The following is a 15,205-nucleotide window of genomic DNA, read 5'->3' as shown; positions in this document are numbered from 1 at the left end:
CTAAGATCGCATGTTACATAGTCGGTGAGGTTGAAAAAAGACACAAGTCCATCAAGTCCAACTTATGTGTGTGATTATATGTCAGTATTACATTGTATATCCCTGTATGTTGTAGTCATTAAGGTGTTTATCTAATAATTTTTTTAACCTATCAATGCTCCCAGCAGAGACCACCGCCTGTGGTGGGAATTCCACATCCTTGCCGCTCTTACAATAAAGAACCCTCTACGTAGTTTAAGGTTAAACCTCATTTCTTCTCATTTTAATGAGTGGCCACGTGTCTTGTTAAACTCCCTTCCGCAAAAAACTTTTATCCCTATTGTGGGGTCACCAGTATGGTATTTGTACATTGAAATCATATCCCCTCTCAAGCGTCTCCTCTCCAGAGAGAATAAGTTCAGTGCTCGCAACCTTTTCTCATAACTAACATCCTCCAGACCCTTTATTAGCTGTGTTGCCCTTCTTTGTACTCGCTCCATTTCCAGTACATCCTTCCTGGTGACCAGAACTGGACAGCACACTCTAGGTGCGGCCGGACCAGAGCCTTGTAGAGAGGGAGAATTATCATTTTATCTCTGAAGTTGATCCCCTTTTTAATGCATGCCAATATTCTGTTTACTTTGTTTGCAACAGCTTGGCATTGTATGCCATTGCTGAGCCTATCATCTACTAGGACCCCCAGGTTCTTTTCCATCCTAGATTCCCCCAGAGGTTCCCCCCAGTTCTCCCCCCAAATGCATTATTTTACATTTTTTTCTACATTAAACCTCATTTGCCATGTAGTTGCCCACCCCATTAATTTGTTCAGATCTTTTTGCAAGGTTTATTGCCCTGCTTAGCTTTAATTTTAATGTCTCTTTAATTTTTCCCACTCTGCACTTCAGAAGAATAGACATCAGCTCCTGTGTAGATGCAGCATTCAAACTGTGTTTGAAGTGCTTTACATTTTTAGTGCATTAATAGTTTTTGCAGGGCTGCGTCGGCCCACATTGCCCAGTGCAAAGACAAGGTAAAAAGCTTTTTATAGGCCCTGTTTATAGGAATTCACGCCCGCTGATATGAATGGGCCCTTACTGATAAATCTGTTGCAACAATATTGTGGTCATGGTTTATTTAAACTAGTTATTTTATGCACAGATCTAAGGAGCGCCCCTCAAACTGTACAGTGCCTTGAAAAAGCATTCATACCCCTTGACATTTTCCACAATTTGTCAATTTGTCAATTTGTCATGTTACAACCAAAAACTTAAATGCATTTTAACCTCCCTGGCGGTATGATTATTTCAGATTTTTGTTGCTGAAAGTGGTAAAATTATTTTGCATGGAAATTTGACATTTTTTCTTTAATGTTTTTTTTGCCATTGATATGTTATTACTGTATATTTGTTTGTAACATCAAATTTAAAAAAGTGTATATAAAAAAAACAACAACTTTTATTTCCTTTGTAAATATCTGTGCCTTACCTGGTTTCTTCCATCAGGACTAAATCAATACTGTGTGCCATAGTGGTTTAGGACCAGCAGATAGAACCATAGTGAGCTGCAGATAACTCTAAAGCCTTGTACACACTTTTTTTTTTTTTTCATTCAACCCAGCGGGTCTTCAAGGGCTCTGAACTCTAACTGCGGCCAGAGTGTCTGCTCCTTTTTTTAGATTACTGGTTAATTTTTCCTAGGAAGGGAATGTCCAGAGAGAACTGACAACTTTATTAAAACTCCCACTTTTTCACTAAGCAAAGGTTCTGGTTCTCTTAACCATCTCCCGCCTGACCTATAGACAAATGATGGTGTGTGCAGTGCCCTTTTGTTCTGGGACAACATCATATGATGTTGTCCAACTCTTGCTGTGCTTCTCCCTGGGACATGGCACATCCCCGATCTGAGTAAAGAGCCAATGACGCAGTTCTTTACCCATGTGATCAGCTGTGTCCGATCACAGCTGATCACCTGTAAACAAACAAATGCTGGTTATAGGCTTTCCTCACCTCACACTAACAGAATGCGAGGAGAGGAGAGCCGATCAGCTGCATTTCCTCAAAGGGGAGACATGCACAGATAATCAGTGCCACCTATCAGTACCCATCAGTGATGCCAATCAGTGCCCATCAGTTATGCCAATCAATGCTGCCTTCAGTGCCTGCTCATCAGTGCCCATTAGTGCCACCCATCAGTGCCGCCAATCAGTGCCCACCAGTGCTGCCTAGCCGTATAACCTATCAGTGCCCATCAGTGCTGCCTATCAAACTTTTCGCTCTTTTTTCGTTTTGTTTGCAAACAAATAAATAAAAAAACATAGTGGTGATTAAATACCACCAAAAGAAAAGGCTCAATCTATCTCAAAAGTATGATAAAAATGTCATTTGGGTAGAGCATTGCATGACCGCGCAATTGTCACTCAAAATGTGACAGCTCTGAAAGCTGAAAATTGTCCTGGTAAGGAAGGGGTGAAAGTGCCCAGTATTGAAGTGGTTAAAAAAACCTACAGGTTTAGCGCAATATCCTGTTTGGGGAGGGCCATTTTATATAACCCCCTAAAAGAGGGTTACACATGCTTGGTGGAGATCCACAACAAACAATATTGTGTGTACTATGTTGGTATTTTATTATTTTATTTCTGTTTGCCAAACTGGTTTAACATGTTTCCTTTTCTTTTTTAATACTAGTTATTGACCGGTACTTCTCTGTTATCTGGTTCTGATGAAGGTTTCACCAGAAATATGATTCATCTTTTCTTGATCCTACCTGTATCCCACGTGTGGCCAATAAGGGCAATTATCTGCCTGTTAACTCACAGCACTTCCTTCCTTGTTGTGTCAAAGGTCAAACTCAGTGAAAGCTTCAGTCTGTGTGTTCCAGCAATTATGAGTGATATCTGACCAGCTTTGCTATGTTTCCTTCTATCTGGACATGCTGTTTGATGTCTGCGATTGACCTCACTGGTCAGATTTGCTTGTCGTTTGTTTATCTTTCTTGAGTGGTCCATTGGATTAAAAACTTGTCAAAAGCAATTCGTCAGCTTTGAAAAATAAAAAAATGTGAGACACATTCCATCCTGTCCCCAATATGACCTCAAATCTGATTAAAAGACCTCTACTGCAAGAAATGATGTGTGGCAACTACACATTAACATAGTATTTAGTATAGGAGCTCCTTTTTTTTAATTCCACGTGCCTATGTTTATAATATTCTCTACTTTTACATGCAGGCCAAGCTGTCCAGCAGAGGTGACAGTGTCAAGGGTTTGGACAAACTATAGCACTGTAAAGCCCTGTACACACCAGTCTGAATGTCAGCCGTCATCAGCCGGCTAAAAAAAAGTCAGACAGTTGGCCCATGTGTATGGCACCCTGCCGTTTGGCCGGCTTCTTTCGGATAAGCATGCTGGAAAACCAGCAGCTGACTGGTTCACAATCAGCGCTCTCAGCTAATGTTGGAGAGCGCTGATTGGAGTCATAAGAGAAATAGAGAAAAGAGGGTGCTCCGGCCTTGTGCATTATCCTCAATAAATTGTATTGATAAAAACAGATTAAGAAAAATCGCTGTGTGAAAACCTCCTAATGATGGCAATCGGTCTAAGTATTGATGGTCTCCAGATGCAAAAGAGGACATCAGGACCGTTGCAGGCTGACGCGTTTCAAAGGGATGCCTTCTTCCTCAGAGACTCAGAGGAGGCTTTCAAAAAGCTATTTTCTTCACATGTTTGTGAGTAGATTTTAATCTGTTTTTATCGAAAAATTTATTGAGGATAATGCACAAGGCCGGCGTGCCCTCTTTTCTCTATTTCTCTTATGACTGCTAGAATAATCCTATCCTGGAGGGCAGCAAGGCCTGAGAAATTATGCCTTGCCCATTAGATCACCCGGACATCACACTTGTGTGCAAGAGTATTTGTTTGCTGCTCTGATTGGAATGTTCTGGCAGGGGGGCTCAGTGGGGGGAAATTGCTGTACTAACGTTGGTTGATAGTACAGCGGCTCCTACCAGATCTTTCAGGTTTTTTTCGTTCAACCCAGTAGTGTTTACCAGGCATAAGGGTGCTTGAGAAGCAGCAAAAGTATTAAAACAATACGATTGAGGGGCATCCATACTTTTGCCTTTTAGTAACGTACCACATTCTGAATCATAGTATCAGCTCATCTGCATGTTGTGGGGCTTGGGTGTTGGTGATGGTGCAGGTGCTTTTTTAGGTGCAATCCATTAACACATTGACAGTATGTGACCAGGCCCATAAAGCTGTAAAAAGAGTTAAATGCGGGTCTAAATGAGGATCTAATAGAGAGTAATACCTATGTTAACCCTTAGTCCCCTAGTAGCTGGCTATTCTTTCCTCCTTCCCCAGAATGTGGACAAGCCCTCAATATTATTAAGTACAATATAGGATCAGTAGTAGCCATTGATCCTGCATTATATATTATGATATGGGCTAGAGCAGCCTTTCTACTCCTTTAAACACAAAGTAACCATTGGTCTCAGGAAACCCCCGCTAAAATGACTATATCTACAACTCATGATACATAGTGTGATGGTCAGTGGGAAGAATGCTCCTTACACTTGTGGCCACTGGGAAGAATTACTCCTTTACAGTTAGCTACAAAGTTCAATGGTGTCAGTGGAAACTTATTGAGAGGCAGAAATTGCTCATTGCTCAAGGAACCCCTAGAAACTTCTGGAGGAACCCTAGTTGAGAAACGCTTGGCTAGAGTGAAAGCAACATGACTAAAGAAAAATAGCAGCTTTGGACAACCGATCTTAAGTAATAAAACCTTTGGGAAAAAAAAACTGTGATACCATGAGTTGAGCTGCATCTTGATATAGCACAGTCATTTACCCCGGAGGGTCCTGACATGCTTACAAACACATAAACATACTAGGGCCAATTTGATAGACAGGATCTGATTAACCTACCAGCATGTCTTTGGAGTGTGGGAGGAAACCGGAGTACCCGGAGGAAACCCACGCAAGCACAGGGAGAACATGCAAACTCCAGGCAGATAGTGTCGTGGTTGGGATTTGAACCAATGACCCTATTGCTGCTGGGTAAAAGTGCTAACCACTACACCACTGTGTATGGAGTAAGGTAAGTATTGCTCTCTATTGAAATCCCCTAGACTAAACAAGCATTATATCCTGCATGTCTGTTGGGGTGTGCAACCCACATGTAAAATGCTTTCCCATATCTGTGCTGACAGTCCATGCTGACACCAGACAATGCTGGGCGACGGCCCACCCCCTCCAGCACAAAGCAGGTTATTGACAGCCTCAGCTGTGTATTTTTCCCTAGGAAATTGTGGAGACAGGGTTGTATAATTCCCTTCACTCAGATCTCAGATTACACTCAGCTCCCTACTCTATGCTGTGCAGTGTGTGACATCAGATCCCCGCCTCCTGCCTGGAATATAATTCCCAGCGGAGAGGCATATAAGGGGGGGAGAGGGGGCAGCTTTTCCCAGGCTGTGTGAGGTTGGGCTTCCTCCTTGCTGCAAGGAGACCTGGTATTATGTATTGCTGCTTGTTGTGCACAGCCTGCAAAAGAAGCTAGTCCTGGGCCGGGGGCAGCAACTAAAGAGGTTGGGAGCCGGAGCCACAGAGGGGAGATTAGAACTGAGGACAGCACAGGTTTTGTGCCAACTACCTAGGCCATAGTTGCTGAGCATGCATGGGCTGTGTTCACAATATCGCTGCTGGCAAAGGGAAGCTAACTCTCCCTTAGCGACATTATAGCACTACATGCAGGAATCCTTACAGGAAGGGTACATAAGTGCACCACCATAAAGACTGAGCCCCAACAAATAACTGCTATAAGACTCAGAGCAGGGAGCCATTTAACCACTGACTGCTGTTATGGTGATAATTCACAGAGTTTCTCATCTGAATTTAGCCAAAGACATCCTCCATAGCCTACACACAAAGTGCAATTTGAGATGTGCACAGGTTGCTTCCAGGCAGGAGAAGACTGTGCCACTATTGCTTTTCATTCTGATAATGTTTATTGCTTATATTATTCTTTGCTTAATGTATTTCTGTTATGAATTGGTTAATTGGGAGTCACTATAACCCCATGTTAATACCTGTCACCCAAATGAAGCCATTACTCTTTCCTTCTGTGACTGATTCATTCTTGCACAGTTGCTTACTCTTAAAGGATAAGTTTTGCTGATCGTGGGTGCTGCTTTGCAGGCTCCTAACTAAAAAATAATAAATGCATATCTTTTTTAGGGCTGTTACTGATTAAAATTTTCGTGCTCGATTAATCTTTTTTTTTTTTTTTAATAGATGAATCGACTAATTTCAATTAATTATAACGTACATACAGATCCAACTACTTTTAGCTGATCTCCTTGCATTGTAACTCAGTGGTAAATGTGGTATACACTATGTACAATCCCCCACATTAGTTAGTTTCCACAATCCATGACTTAACTTCACAGTTCACACAAATATGTTTTAAATTCAAACTGTAGCACTGACGTAAGTAATTTTTTTCCCCACAGTAGCATGACAATCCCTACACCTCCGGTCTAACTAATCACTCTCACCTTATGGCATGGACCCCTGTGCAAACAGGTGGTCATGCAAGCGGGTATCAAAAGGGTTAACACGGACCATAAACTTCTCTCACGTCTCCTTAGATCTCAGCAAGGATGCCAGGTCATGGGTAGAAAGAAAAGATCTAAGTGCTCACGGCTTAAGTATAAGATTTAATTTGTGTATTCAAACATAAATTACTCACATAAACATGATAAAAACACAGCATGTAAAGCCAACAATCGTGTTAGTTCCGTAGGGCAGCAGTGGGTGACGTCATGCGTAGCTCCTCCCCCATACGCGTTACATTCAATCAGAACTTCAACTTCACCGGACTCCTTCCCTTCGCTAGCAGACGGAGGCACTTGGGGAAGGGGGGAGGAGTGCAGTGACATCAATGTCCTTGACGTCACCGGATCTCCGATGGAACTCCCTGAAGACCCGGAAGCTGGCGGAGAGAGGTGAGTACCGATCAAAAGAATTTTGATTGATCAAAAAAATGAATCGATTAATCAAGGAATTAATCTTTAATTTCCACAGCCCTAATTTTTTATTTTTTTTGGTAAAGGTGAACTTATCCTTTCATTTTTTGACCATATACTCTACTTGCACCTAACCAGCCTGGTGTCCATTTCTGGTGCCTTTTCCCAGTTGTGTGCAGGATATTTATATTTGTGCAAACATAGGTGTCTACACCAATTCTCTATCCAGCCAGGTATGTTGAAGGGGACAGAGCTGTGGTATGAGAACAGAGAACTTGATACAACCAGTAGCTCTTCTGGGGGTAAGCGCTACACGTGGTTAATGTCTGGGTAAAGTTTGGACAGATTTGGTTGGACTTTGTTGTGCCCGTTTTTTAATTTGTAAAATACAGGGAGGAATGTCCTACCAATGTTCTGCAGGGTGTTCCATAAACTTGTGATCTCAGCTCTGCCAAGCTAACAAAGTTTATATTAATGGAGAGGGAGGAAAAGGAGGAAATGTTTCTTTGGCAGGCTTAGCGGGTTAGCAGTTAGGGTAGGTTCCCTAACCCATCTGATCAGTTAAGCCCCCAGTTTGGCACCATTTCAAAATAAATTCTAAGTCAGTACTGTGACAGGTTCTCTTTACTGAAATCATCTAGTAGCTGTTTTACTTAATGCCACTTACCTTTTCCACTTATTGAACCTTTAAGTGCAACACGACACAACCTCAACCATAAAACACTTACACAAACATTCACGTTGACTGTTAGTTACTTATGAGTTTTATAAGATCTCGGACCTGATTCTCATTAAACATTTTAACATCCAACTAATGTGCAAACAGACAGCTGTGAACAAAGGGCTTGGAGGAAAGTTTATTAGACCACTGGGTGAATTTTTACAGCGTAAACTATAAAATGATTGAAAACATTGCTAGGAACTCGGAGCATTTCACCTCGGTCATTGTTTCTTGCCTCATTACCAACAAATGGTTGCAATCGAGACTTTGAATATTTGGAAAGAATATCAGCTCAAAACTTTGTTAAACAAATGCGTCTAAAATAATTCATATTTTTTCCAAAAACTTGGTTAAAATGGTCTATATCAGTCAGTATAAGACATGGTGAGGAGGACCTGAAGTTGGCTGTTTAGAGAAAAAAATAATAAAATGGGTGACCCTGATGGCGTTTTAACCCGTTCCCGCCGAGCGTACGCAGATGTGCGTACTCGGCTTTCGGGGGTTATACTGGGATGATGCCCGCAGCTGCAGGCATCATCCCGGCACCGTTGTTTAGAGCGGGTGATTGGCTTTCCAAGGAAAACAACCGATGCAGCTAAAAGCCGCTCAGCAGTTATCCCGGAGGAGCGGGAGGGGACGTCCCCCCTCCCGCCGCCTCTCACCGCTCTTCCTGGTGGCACGGGAGACCCGATCGACAATCCACCGCTTCTGGCGGCTAGAGACAGACTGGAATGAAGCCGGAAATGGCTTTGTTCCAGCCTCCTGATTGTAAACACGGAAGTGACGTCACAACGCCACTTCCTGTTTCCTCAGCTGCCAATGACGCCGGTTTTAAAAAAAACTATACAGTATTCAGAATCGCCGAAAATGGCGATCTGAATACTTTGAAGCGCAAAGGAGGGGTTTTGGGTCTTTTAGACCCCCGATTCCTCCATAAAGAGTACCTGTCACCACCTATTACTGTCACAAGGGATGTTTACATTCCTTGTGACAGCAATAAAAGAGATCAAAAAAATATTATTTCTTTTTAAACACAACTTAATAATATAAAAATAAATAAAATAAATAAGAATTTTTTTTTTTAAAGCGCCCCCGTCCCAGCAAGCTTGCGCAGCAAAGAAAACGCATACGGAAGTCACGCCCGCTTATGTAAACGGTGTTCAAATCACACATGTGAGGTATCGACACGATCGTCAGAGCGAGAGCAATAATTCTAGCACTAGACCTCCTCTGTAACTCTAACCTGGTAACTCTAACCTGGTAACCGTAAAAAAAAAAAAAAAAAAATGAAAGCTTCGCCTATGGAGATTTTTAGGTACCGTTGTTTGTCGCCATTCCAGGAGTGCATGCAATTATAAAGCGTGACATGTTTGGTATCTATTTACTCAACGTAACATCATCTTTCACTTTCTAAAAAAAAATTGGGCTAACTTTTTTTTTTTTTAACAAACCAGAATGTTCCTTTATTGCAAACAATTAAGGCACGTTACATCAAATAAGTCCAACATGGACAAAATCCAAAGCAAAGAAAAACAAAATATAGTACTTGTACCGTAAGCAGACATAAAATGGAAATACACATCCAAAAAAAAAAAAAAAAAGGGAAGACGGGAAAGTTACAGGGAATAAGACAAAGAGAAGTAAAAAGGTAATTAGAAGGATGTGGGACTCCCACTCTCCCACCCAACAGCCCACCCTCTATCCCGTCCATGCCATCCATACCTTGGGGAATTTTTGGGGACAGTGTCTGTTCATGTAAGTGAGTTTATATAACGGGAGCACCGCATTGATGGACTTTTCCCACAAACCAACCGTAGGGGGGGAAGGGGTGTGCCACCTCAGTATAATTTCCCTTTTGGCATAGAACAGGAGGTAAGTCAACAGCAGTTTGGTATATCTGGGCCTCTGATCATCGTCCTGAATCCCCAGCAAAGCCAACTCCAGCGACAGGGGGAGTTCCAGCTGAAGGCGACCATTAATAGTGTCAACTACCTGGGCCCAGTACTCAGCAACTTTGGGACAACTCCAGAACATATGGAAATACGTGCCCACAGCCTGTTTGCATCTGGGGCAGTCCCGCGATCGCTGGGGGTACAGTTTATGAAGCCTTTGGGGGGTGTAGTAGACCCTGTGCAGGAATTTAACCTGAATCAGCTTTTCCCTGGAGGATATCAGGATAGCAGCGCTATCCGCCAGACAGTCCTCCCAGTCTGACCTATCCAGGCCAGGTAAGTCGGCCTTCCACAGGTCCCACAATTTATGCATCTTAGCAGAGTCCGTCCGTAACAGGCCAAGGTACAGATCCGACAGGGGCCTATCCACCCTCTCCTGCACTAGTATCCCCTCAATAGAGTCCATCTGCAGTCTAATCGGGGAGGGGAACTGGGCCCCGATGGCATGACGTAACTGGAGGTAGCGGAACAGCATCCAACCCGGCAAGCGGTACTTCTCCTGGAGGGCTGAGTAAGAGAGCAAGACACCATCCACGTATATGTTCCCTAATGTTCTGATCCCATATCTAACCCAAATCTGTGGATCCGGCACTCTCTGTACATGGGAAAGACCAGGGTTGCCCCAAAGAGGGCAGTGAGGGGACCAGTCCCGCGGGCCAACAAGCCCTCGCCTGGCCACCATCCATGCCCTGAGGGTAGTTTTTGTAGGTGCCGGGAGCTCGCTGCGTGCCCGCCTCCCCTTATATACCAAGTCGCTCAGCTCAGTAAATGACCCCACGACCTCCGCTTCTAAGCACACGGCAGCATTCCCTCTAGGGAGCGCGAGCCACCACCGAACCGATACCAACACCGCCGCCCAAAAGTACGCCCGATGATCCGGTAACGCCAACCCCCCACAGCGGGCAGGGAGCATCAGGGTTGCACGAGCCAGCCGGGGGGTCCCCCCCCTCCAAATAAAGGAGCCCACGCAATTGTCAACCTCCGCAAAAAAGGACTTGGGCACCCAGGTACAAGAATTTGGGGAGGAAAATCATCTTTAGCAGATTAATGCGGCCCATAAGGTTCAGAGGGAGGGTAGCCCAAGCCGCACACCTAGTCCGAAGCTGGGACAGGACCGGCTGCAGATTAAGCTCCCCAAAGCTTGACAGCTCCTTTCCAACCTGGATGCCCAAGTATCTGAATTGATCGACCCAGCGAAGAGGCACATCTATAGTGCGGTCCTGAACTTGCGGGTCAATTGGAAATAAGATGGATTTGGACCAATTGATGCGGATACAGGAAAATCTACCGAAGGTGTTAAAAATCTCAAGAGCCGCTGACAGGGAGTCATCCGCATCCTGGAGATACAGGAGGGCATCATCCGCGTATAACGAAATTTTTTCCTCCAGCGATCCCAACCGCAGCCCCCGCACCCTCTCCGAGGCTCTAACCAGCACCGCCAGGGGCTCAATCGCCAAAGCAAACAGGGCCGGGGAGAGGGGGCAGCCCTGCCTCGTACCCCGCTGTAGTGGGAAGGATGTCGAGAGTCTATTATTGGTCCGAACCCGGGCCCGAGGTTCCCGATACAGTATCCGCAGCCATCTGAGAAACCTAGGCCCAAACCCGAAGCGACCCAAGAGTTCCCACAAAAAGACCCATTCTACCGAGTCAAACGCCTTTTCGGCGTCTAGGGAGGCGATGACCCGTTTCCCGCAGTTACTATGCGCTATGGATAAATTAAGAAAAAGGCGCCGGAGGTTGATGTCGGTGCCCTTCCCGGGCACAAACCCAGTTTGGTCTGAGTGGACCACCTCCTCTAATACCGCAGACAACCTGTTCGCCAGGATTTTCGCCAGCACCTTGACATCTACATTCAAGAGCGATATCGGTCGGTAAGAGGAGCAGTCTTCAGGATCCTTACCCGGTTTGGGCACCAACACCACCACCGCCTCGTACATAGATGCCGGTAGTGCCTCCAAACGGAAGCACTGAGCATACAGGGACACCAGCCGGGGGGCCAGTAGATCTAGATACTGTGAGTAAAATTCCCTAGGCAGGCCATCTGCCCCAGGGGTCTTCCCTGCCTGCAATTGCGACAGGGCAGCCTGGACCTCCTCCAAGGCAACATCCTTCTCCAGTGCCGAGCATGCCTGAACACTAAGGGACGGAAGGGGAATACCCTCCAGGTATCCAGACAGCTCCTGAGAACTATAGTCCACCCTGGTCGAGTAGAGGTGTTGATAGTACTGGGCAAATCGTAGATTCACCTCCTCCGAGGACCGCAGCAGTGTCCCGTCCAAAGCCCGTACCCCAGTAATGTGGTTGACCGCAAACTGTCCCTTAGCCAGCCATGCCATCAGACGTCCAGTCTTGTCCCCGTACTCAAAAATTTTTTGGGCTGTAACTAGCCGTGACTTCTGCATCCCCTCCACCCGATCTAGGGACAACCCGCGCAATGCAAATTGCCATTCCCCATAAGCCAGCTGATCAGGATTAGCCACATACCCTTCCTCCTTTTCCCTAGCCACCCGTTCTAGTTCATCCAGGGAGCGGGAGGCCTGCCTGCGAGCGGCCGAAATCCTAGCAATATATTCACCCCTAGTCCAAGCTTTAAAGGCATCCCACGTTACCAAGGGGGACAAGTCAGCCTCATTCTCCAGCCAGAAGTGACACATCCCCTCCTGTACTGCCTCCCGCACCCCCTCATCCTCCACCCAGTACCTGGACAGCCTCCATATCCGCTTCCCCGGCTGCCCATACGACAACCTAAGGAGCAGCGGAGTATGGTCCGAAATTCCCCTGGACAGGATGTCCACCTCCAACACCCGCCGAAGCATGGAGCCGGAGGCGTACACCATATCAATACGGGACAAGGTACGGTAAGTATTAGAGTGGCACGTGAACCGCCTGGAGTCCGGGTTGAACCGGCGCCAGACGTCTGTCAGGGCGAAGCTGTCAGCCCAAGCAGCCAAACCAGGCGTCCACCTAGACGTCGCTCCCATCCTATCCACATCAGGGGTTGGAGTCAAATTAAAGTCCCCCATTATCAAAACATCCTCCACCCCATAGGAGACCACTCGCTGCATCAGCTCATGAAGCAAGGCCACATCCGCCGGGGGGGGGAGATACAGCCCCACTAAAACGCAAGGGCTGTCAGCTAGCAAGGCATGAAGGACCACATATCTTCCGGCAGGGTCAGTTTTGATATCCAAGAGCTGGAAAGGCAGCTGCGTGTGTATCAGGATACTGACCCCCCTAGAGTAAGTAGAGTGTGTGAAATGGTAGTGCGAACCAACCCAGGCCCTTTTCAAACCCAGAATCCGAGATCCCAACAGATGAGTCTCCTGTAATACACAGACTTGTGGGGAGTATTTTTTAAGGTAGTTAAAGACCAGCGTCCTCTTTTTGGCAGAGTTCAACCCCCGTACATTCCAGGAGATCATAGAAACCTTGGTCATTGTACTAGTGAAATAGAATGAGGCACACAGGACCGGGCAGGTGCAGTGGCAGATAGTGCCAGTGTCCCCTCCAACCGAGCAACACTGAGCCACCCCCACCGCCCCCCCCCCGTCCCACAGTCACCCATATTGGATATTTGAGCTTGCCTTAAAGGAACAGAACAACAAAACATAAGAAAATAAATCAGAACATAACAAACTAACGCCCACAGAGTGGGCAAACCCCAGTCAGCAACGGCCAACTTCCCCCCCCCCCACCCCGCAGAGCCCACCCAAGGTAAGTCTGCATGTTTCCCGAAAAACCGGCCCGAAGGCAACTAATAGCAGGAGGCGTGTGTGAACTCAAGAGGCAGCAACGTGCAACGCCTCTTCAGCTGCAACAGTTAGAGTCTCTCAATCTTTACTGCCCTCATGTCTGTGTAAACAGCATCAATTCCAAGAGATGCTGCCTGAAATTTTAACCGTATCAAGAAGATCACCCGGCCTAAGCCAGGGGTGCAAACTTAAAGTACCTTGTGCTTTGCAGAAATGTACTGGAGAACCATCACTGTCCTGGAAAGCAGCGGGCACAAACGGACCGGAAGTGCACCGAAAGTGCAGGGGGGGGGGGGGCAGAGGAAACAACCCCCAGCTTATGAAACTGTAGTTGGAAAGATTTCTTTGAAGGTCAGGGGATTCATCATAGTGAAGACACCAGCAAAATGCTCCAGCACCTCTTTCTCCTCTTCCATGCGTACAGTGTGACAGTTGGCCACTCCGATGTAAGTCTGCCCATTCGCAGCTATCTGGACCACATAAATATCTAGGGTCTGCACGGTATACTCCACAAGCTTGATATAAAGCTGGGTCTCCTTGGGCTGCAGTGCTCGCCTGGGACAGCTGAGCTTCTCCAGGTGCTGGACAGGACATGATGTAATTCCCCAAGTGATTATCTAGGGGGGAAAACAGCATCTGCAACGGAGCCAGCGCGAGCCCCAAAATTTCCCCCCTCCTTCATGCCAGGCGTCCAAAGCAAGTACCAATGGAGTCCCCCCCCCCCCCCATAAGTCCAAACGCACCCAACCACCCCACTGCATAGGTCAATCCAACCAGTACTCACAGTCCAGCAGCCTAATAGACAAGGTAACTTGGTTCAGGTGTTCGGGAAGTCTTCATCCCCGTGGGGGGATAGTTTCAATCCACGCGGCCGCCTCCTTGGGGGACAGAAAGAACCTGGTAGTTTCGCCATCAATCACCCGGAGCTTGGCAGGGAAGAGTATGCTGTACTTGATGCCCTTCGCCCGCAGAGCCGCCTTCACAGCATCAAAGGAGCGGCGGAGCTTCTGCGTCTCCAGGGAGAAATCCGGAAACAGCAGCAGCCGGTTATTCTGGTAGGTCAGCTCCCCCGCCGCCCTAGCCGCCCGAAGCAGCTCATCTCGGTCCCGGAAATTTAGCAGGCGTAGGATGAACGTACGGGGAGGGGACCCCTGTGGACCGGGCTGTGGCGGCAGCCTGTGGGCCCTCTCCACCGTAAAGTAAGGAGACAACCGAGCCGCAGGGAGCAGGGAACGGAGCATCTCCTCCGCAAATACAGCCGGATTCGGGCCCTCCGCGCCCTCCGCCAGACCCACAATGCGCACATTATTCCGGCGGCATCTGTTCTCAGAATCCTCGGCTCGGTGCTCCAGTAGTTTGACTCTAGCGTGCAGGGAACGGATGGCGATGGTATTTTGCCCCGCCGCATCTTCCACCAGTCCCACCCTGTGCTCAGCCTCCGACACTCGGGAGCGGACTTTATCCAGGTCCTGCCGGAGAAGGCCCACGTCCATCTGTACCTCCTCAATCTTATTAGTCAGGGCCGCCTGGCAGGACGTAACGGCCGTCTGACACGCAGCAATCGCTGCCATGACTTCAGGGATGCCCCGGGCTGATGCAGCAGCGTCCCCTCGTGCGTCTGTCTGAGACGCCATGTTACAGCGGGGCGGCCGGTCGCTAGGTCCAGAGGGAACCGGTCCGGTCTCCAGAGGGATATCAGGGGGAAATTTCAGTCTCTTACCCCCTTTTCCGCGCCCTGGGAGTCTGGAAGGCATTCACCGACCCCAACCACCA

This window comes from Lithobates pipiens, unplaced genomic scaffold, assembly GCF_037356315.1.
Source record: "Lithobates pipiens isolate NorthernLeopardFrog02 unplaced genomic scaffold, aLitPip1_a1.2 Scaffold_18, whole genome shotgun sequence".
NCBI lineage: Eukaryota > Metazoa > Chordata > Amphibia > Anura > Ranidae > Lithobates > Lithobates pipiens.
Note: the sequence above shows the minus strand (reverse complement) of the source record.